A 7,628-nucleotide genomic window follows, 5' to 3' on the forward strand; every position below is an offset into this window, starting at 1 on the left:
AAAAAAAAAAAAAAAAAAAAAAAGCTTTATGACATTTGGCTAGGCAATGGTTTCTCAGATGTGACACCAAACACAGGAAAAAGAAAAAGATAAAATATATCACAATTTAAAATTTGTGCTGCAAAAAAAGTAAAAAGACAACCTCCAAAATGTTTTTTTAACTGCAAATTATATATCTAATAAGGGACATTGATACAGAATATATTTTAAAAACTCTTACAACTCAATAATAAAAAGACAACTGCATTTTAATAGGAAAAAATGTATATGTGAATACAAATATATAGACAAGTCTCCAAAAGATATACAAAAAGCCAAGAAACACATGAAAATATGCTCAACTTCATTAATCATTAGGGAAATACAAATCAAACCCACTTCATACCCACTAGGATGGCTATAACCAAAGAGACAGACAGGATGTGGAGCAACAGGCCCTCGAACATTGCTGGTAGAAATGCAAAATGGGGCAGCCATTGGGAAATAATTTGTTAGTTCCTCAAAAAGTCAAACATAGTGTTTACCATATGACCCAGCAATTCCCCTCCTAGGTGTACGTACCCAAGAGAACTGGAAACATCCACACAAAAACATGTGCATGAATTTCATAGCATCATTATTCCTAATAGCAAAATGTAGAAACCCAAAGGTCCTTCAATGATGAATAAGTAAAATAGGGGATATACGTCCAATGGAATATTATTCAGCCATAAAAAGGAATGAACTACTGATCCATGCTACAACATGAATTTTGAAAATATCATGCTTAATGAAAGAAGCCAGTCATAAAAGGCCATATGTATGCTGTGTGATTCCACTTATATAAAATGTCCAGAGGAGGCAAACCCATAGAGACAGAAAGTGGATTTGTGGTTGCCAGGGGCTGAGGAGAAAGGGAAGTGAGGAGTGACTGCTAACAGGTCCACAGCCTCTTTTGTAGAGGAAAAAATTGTTCTGGAATTAGCTAGTAATGATAGTTGTACAACTTTGTGAAAAGACTAAAAAACCATTGAATTGTACATTGTTGACAGGTGAATTTTTTGGTATGTAAATTATACTTAAATAAAGCTGTTTTTGAAAAAAGAGAAGGGGTTCATACATCACTTGTGCAAAAATCATTTTATAAAAGTTAGGCAGGTTGGGGGCAAGGAAGAATTGAGTTCCAGGCAGAGGGAACAGCATGTGTGAGTCGCAGATCTGACAAGAGCAGAGGTGTGATGGGAAACTGGAGGAGGTCAGAGGGCTGGAGGAGAGTGTGAAGGGAACAGTGGCATGTGATAGGGTGAGAGGGCAGATTACAGGGGCCAGACCAAGAAGGGTCTTGTGGGCCATGGTAAGGAATTGGGAATTTCTCCCAAGGACAATGGGCAGCCACATCATCCCTCTTACTGACACTGACACACACACACACACATACACACACACACACACACGTCTGCACAGATCTGTACTCACACCCTGCCCATCCTGCCTGTCCTTCCCTACAAGGCTGCCCATGACCTGGCTTCCTGGGATCGCTCAGCACGCCACTCTCTTCATCTCTGCACACGGGTTTCCTTCTGCCTGGAGCCCCATCATGCTTTCACCCACCTGCATCTCCAATGTTCACAACCTCTAGAAACATCCCTGCAACCTCCAGCTCCCACTCCCCTCCAGTTTAGGGCTTCAACCGCTACCCTCCTCAGGGCTCCCAGAGGTCCCCAGCAACCCCTGTTCATGGGTTTCTCACACCAGATTGTGAACTATGAGCCTCATGGGAGGCAGAGGAGAGACCGTGCTCAGTGTCAGGGACCCAGCGCTGTCCCCATACATCATGAATGCTCTGTGTCTGTGTTAAACGAGTGACTGAATAGAAAGAATGACTGCAGCTGCCCTGCTCTGTCCACCCCAGCTGGCTTCTGAAAGGCTGGCTCCTCATGGGTGTTCCAGTTACAGCCCTGGCCTGTGTCCTGACCCATTCGCCCTTCCTGGCAGTGCCATCCATATTCCCCTGGGTCATTAGAACACATTTCTGGGCTTGCACTTCTCCTCTGAGCATACTCGTTCACCTGTCAAGTGGTTCTCAACCCCTGCCCTACTTCACTTCCGGGACTGTGTGGCTAAAATGAGAGCGGGTGTAGCAAATGTGATGTTGCGATCTTTAAACTCCTGTCCAAGGAATACTTTTATGTTTTTTACGTTTCAGTCCAGCTCTGCAGACCCTGCCCTCTAAACCATGGAAAATTTAATCAGTCACTATTAGAGCTCTTCTCTGTCCTGAGGTTGCTCCGGGGCCCTGGGGTCCTGTGCAGCACAAGCTTCAGAAAAGGCTTCTGATCCCACATCAGTCATCTACCCTACCTGTTTCTGAGGAGATGTGTGGGCATTCCAGCTTCACAGTCCCTCCAGGCAGACAGACAGCTCTACCATCCCCATGAAACTCAGCCAGCCCTCTAAGGTCTCTTTTGGATACAGGATCCTGTGACTCCCTTGGAAGGACCCACTACCCTCTCCCATTCCAGATTCAAGAAAGCTCTGTCTTCTGTCTCTCAGTGTTTTCCAAGACACTTCCCACTCTCTAAGACACCCAGCATTATTTATGCAAGAAGTTTTGGCTTTTACAGAAGAAGAGGCCCTCTCTTCAATCAACTCTTATTTTGCCCTATGTAAGAATCCCTGAGGCAGAGAAATTTGAAAAGCCAGGTTATTGGCTTGTAGAACAGGGATTGGGGAATAGAAAAAAAGCAAAATGGATTCATACATCAAAAATAGATCCTGCCACAGGCATGCACCAAAAATCTCCAATAGATTTTGAAGGGCTGTGCCTTGGGTAGAAGTTACACAATGCCAAGCCCAGACTGTGCAGTGGTTCAGTTATCTCCACATGCAGACAGCATCACTTGGGAAATGCCTAGCCATAATAGGCCATTAATAAAAAAAACCTGTGGAATGGATAAAAGAACAGAAAAGTCTGACTTCAGTCCCAAACAGCAAGCTTTTTGGATTTAACCATGGCCATTAAAATCCAAACATTAAAATCTTGATACTTGCCATCAGACTTTGGTTCCTCTGTCATTCTAGACCCAGGGCAGAATCTGCAGTCTGAGAGCCAGTGCTGTGTGACTGCCCTGGCTGAGCTCTGGCTTAGGACAAAATATCTTCTGAGTCATCTTGGGAGTAATCATGTGGCAAATCACCACTAACATTGAACTAGTACTTCCTAATACCAGGCACCCTCCTTCAATGCCCTATTGCATTTCTTTTTCCTTTTTTTGAGACAGCATCTTCCTCTGTCACCCAGGTTGGAGTATAGTGGCATAATCATAGCTCACTGTAACTTTGAACTCCTGGGCTCAAGAAATCCTCCTGCTTCAGCCTCCCAAGTAGCTGGGACTACAGGTACATGCCACCACATTCAGCTAATTTTTTTGTTGTTGTTCTTTTCATAGAGATGGGGTCTCACTGTGTTGCCCAGATTGCTCTTGAACTCCTGACCTCAAACAATCTTTTTGCCTCAGCCTCCCAAAGCACTGGGATTACAGATGTGAGTCTCTACCCCTAGCCAAAATTCCTTTTTTTTACACTGAAAAAACTGTAACACAGAGGTGGGTTCCAACCTACATCTGTCCTGAGAATGTTTTCCTTCCCACCCTGACTCATACTACCTCCAGTATGCCTCCTCATCTGTACCTTTACTCAAAACAAGCTCATTTTGTTTTTGGTTTTGGTTTTTTTTTTAGTTGGAGTCTCACCCTGTCACCCAGACTGGAGTGGAGTGGCACACTCCCAGCCACCGCAGCCTCGACCTGCTTGGGCTCCGGTGATCCTTCCACTTCAGCCTTCCAAGTAGCTGGAACTACAGGCGTGTGCTACCACACCCGGCTAATTTTTTATTTATTGTAGAGATGAGGTCTTGCCAAGTTGCCCAGGTGGGTCTCGAACCCGCAGGCTCAGGCAATCCACTCACCTCAGCCTCCCAAAGCGCAGGATTACAGGCTGAGTCACCGAGCCCGGCCTCATTTTGTAATTAAAAAAAAAAAAATAGTCCAAGCTGGGTGCAGTGGCTCACACCGATAATTCCTGCACTTAGGGAGGCCAATGCAAGAGGATTGCTTGAGCCCAGGAGTTCAAGACCAGCCTTGGCAACACAGTGAGACCTCATCTTCACAAAAAAATCAAAAAATTAGCTGGGCATGATGGCATGCACCTGTAGTCCCAGCTACTCAGGAGCCTGAGGCAGAAGGATCTCCTGATCCCAAGAGGCCGAGGCAGTGGTGAGCCATGATTGTGCCACTGCACTCCGGCCTGGGCCACAGAATCAGACCCCATCAACAACAACAAAGTCTGAACATTTACCCTCTATGGAAGGAGCAAACTCAGTAGCTTTGTAGGGACACAATTCTGGAGGGGCTGCCCTGTCTACTCAGTACAGGCCCACAGCCAGGGATCCTGAGTCATAACAACCCTTGTTTGTGTGTGACAGTGCCCTAATACCACTTTCACTTCTAGGACTGCCCTGTGGGTCTGAGGCTCAGAATACAAGGTCCTAACCTCACTACGTCTCTGCTCAAACATCTCTAGGGCTTTCCCATCACCCACAACCAAATCCTCAGCTTTTTCTGACCTGCGGTGGAGCAAGCACTGGCCTAGAGTCTGGAGAGCTGAGTTTTGTTTTCCTGTGGCTTGGCGTGTTGCTCAGCTTCCCTGCTGCTTGACTTCCTCTTCTGCAAATGAGAGTCTGTATCCCCTAGGCCTTCCAGCTCAGGTAGCTTGACTTCATAAAAATCTCTTCATAAAAACCTCAGCTCCCAGCCCATCCCTTCATACTCCACCCAAACTGCTTGCCTTGCCCTGGATGTCTCATTCCGTTTCTCCCCTGGACCTGTGTTAGTAATGCCCCTTCCGGTGATCCTCCTTTCGCCTCCCTCATCTCTGCCCACCCACAGCCTACTTATTCTCCCAGCTCCAGCCCAGACATCACTTCCTCCAAGAAGCCATCTCTGATCCCAAGAAGAAAGCCATCTCAGCTTCTTCTGAATTCCCCTAGTACATCACCTGTGGCTCTCTGGAGGAACACAGCTCCCTTATTTTTCTGGGGTTGGTGTCCTTGCAAGAGGCGCTGTATTGTTTGGGTTAAGTGTACAGGTTTTGAGTTCAAAAGAACCTAGGTTCAAATCCTCATTCCCCTGTCTGTGATGATCATGGACATGTGACTTAACAGTTTTGAACTTCACTTGATTCATGCGTAAATAGGAATAAACACAGCATCTCCCTCAGAGATCTTAGTGAAGATGAAATAAAACAGTGTATGCAAGAGCTCAATAAATAGTAGGTATCACCATTGTCTTACTTTTTTCAAGTTCCTTGAGGGCAGACAAAGCTTCTTTCTCATCTCCTAACAAAATCTCAGCACAGGATCCATCCTGAACATTGTGGAGGAATATGACGCCCAATTAGGCCAGCATCAACTGAGTAAATTGAGGAAGGAAATCTCAGGATCAGATTTTACAAATGTATCAAGGAACTTACTGATAATAGCAAAGAGCTGTACATGCTTTTTAGCCAGTTGTATAACATTTGCAGTAAACAAAAAGTAGTTAACCATTTGTTGCTAATTAATGGTTGCTGTTAACTAACTTTATCTTAAAGAAACAAAGCACCACCATCAATCAACTGCTTCACAAACCTCCGGAAATTTCCTTTCGCAGACTCCTCCCAAAGGAGGAGGACCAATTCCTAGTCCACTAAACCCTGACACTCCTCTTATAAAAACACCTCTCTAGCCCCTGCCTCTTCACAGACTGCAGACATTCTCTCTGCTGTTTGGACCATTGTACCCCTCCCAGCGTATCTTCCCTTTAATAAATCTACCATTCTTAGTTCATAACTGTTTTGGTAAATTCTTCTTACCAACCCATGACTCCAGCCAAAGTGTGGTATTTACATACAATGGAATATCATTCAGTCTTAAATTCTGACACATGATACAATATGGATGAAACTTGAGGACACTGCTAAGTGAAATAAATCCATCACAAAAAGACAAATACTGTATGATTCCACTTATACAAGGTACAAAATTCATACTCAAATTCATACAAAGTAGAATGGTGGTTGCCAGGGGTTTAAGGGAGGAGAAAATGGGAAGTTATTTAATGGGTACAGAGTTTCAGTTTTGCAAGATGAAAAGAGTTCTGGAGATGGATGGTGCTGATGGTTGTACAATTATGCAAATATACTTAACACTACTGAACCTAAAAAAAAAAAGTAGTTTCAGGCTGAACCCTTCAAGGTTCTTATTAGGAACAGAAGCAGCTGAAAAAATATGTCTAAAGTTTAAAATGTTTGAATATAAATATTTTTTTAAATGTCTGTGAGCCTACCCATATATATATATACATACCCTCAAAGCGAGCTCATTTTTCTCCTCCTTACTGCTCTGAAGGGTGACATAGAGATCATCAGCACAGGAAGGATCTGAACGACCTGCTGATTACAGGATAATATTCATACAATGAGGTTAAAAGCACTGGCTGAAAAGTTCTTTCATAAAACCTGCTACATGAGAAGAGAAAATAATTTATGAGAACATGAACAATTAGCACTTTGTAAAAAAGAAATAATGCACTTAACTTGATCCCTATATTTAACATCAATTAAAGATTATCCTCATGAATGAAACTCGACCTGGAAATTAACAAGGGATTTAAATTGCATTATGCACACAGAAGAGACAAGCCGGTGCACTGGCTCAGGGCTTCCAGTATTCGGCTACGATGGCATCTATGCAATGAGGCCAAGCCATTTCCTCACATTTCTCTGAGCTGTGAGATGTTGCTACAACATCAAGAAGCATTTGTTTCAGCACAAAAATCCAGTGATAAAAATCCCTAGGTAGCTGCAAACATAAGGTTGGCACCTTTCATTTTTAAAAATAAGTTCTGGGTCATTTTTTTTTTTTTTGCCATAAAACTAACCAAGAGATGCTCTTTAAAGGATGTCTTCGCTGCTCTAAGACTTGAACCTGGATCATTTCCATAAGACTATTCATGTGAACGTATAGGTCTGGGCTAGATCAGAAATTATGTTCTGGGTCACCTGGTTCCAAGTCATAGAATATTTTATCCCATAAAATGAGCAGCTTGAAGGGTGTGAAACAGGTCTTAGGAAACAAGTGTGGACTGTAGCTATTTATGTGTGGCTTTCTGAAAGTGTTACCATGTATTGAGCCAGACTCTGTGTTCAGCAACCCACAAACTACCAGGCCAGTATTATCATTTCTATTTTACAAATGAGAAGACAGGCTGGGAGAGGTCACTTACCCAGGTTCACATAGGCAGATCTGGGATTAGGACCCAGGTACCTCTGTTTCCAGAGCTCACTGGTAGCCACTATCCTTTCCCTTGGAGAGCAAGTATGATGGTGGAAGCACAGAAACTCTCAAAGAGGACAAGCACGAGACTCCCCTGGGCGCTCCAGAGCCCATATCTAGAACCTGAGACAGCTCTCTCTGTTTTTCCCCTTCTGATACAAAGCATCTTGCCACTTGCCGGGGGACATGTCAGGACCACAGCTCTGATGCTGATTGCTAAGAATTGCCCCACTGGGAGGAAGCAGAGTACTTCTTGCCATCTTTCAGACCTGGAAGA

The sequence above is a fragment of the Carlito syrichta genome, unplaced genomic scaffold (assembly GCF_000164805.1).
Source record: "Carlito syrichta isolate Samal-C Ts95f unplaced genomic scaffold, Tarsius_syrichta-2.0.1 Scaffold307331, whole genome shotgun sequence".
NCBI classification, from domain to species: Eukaryota; Metazoa; Chordata; class Mammalia; order Primates; family Tarsiidae; genus Carlito; species Carlito syrichta.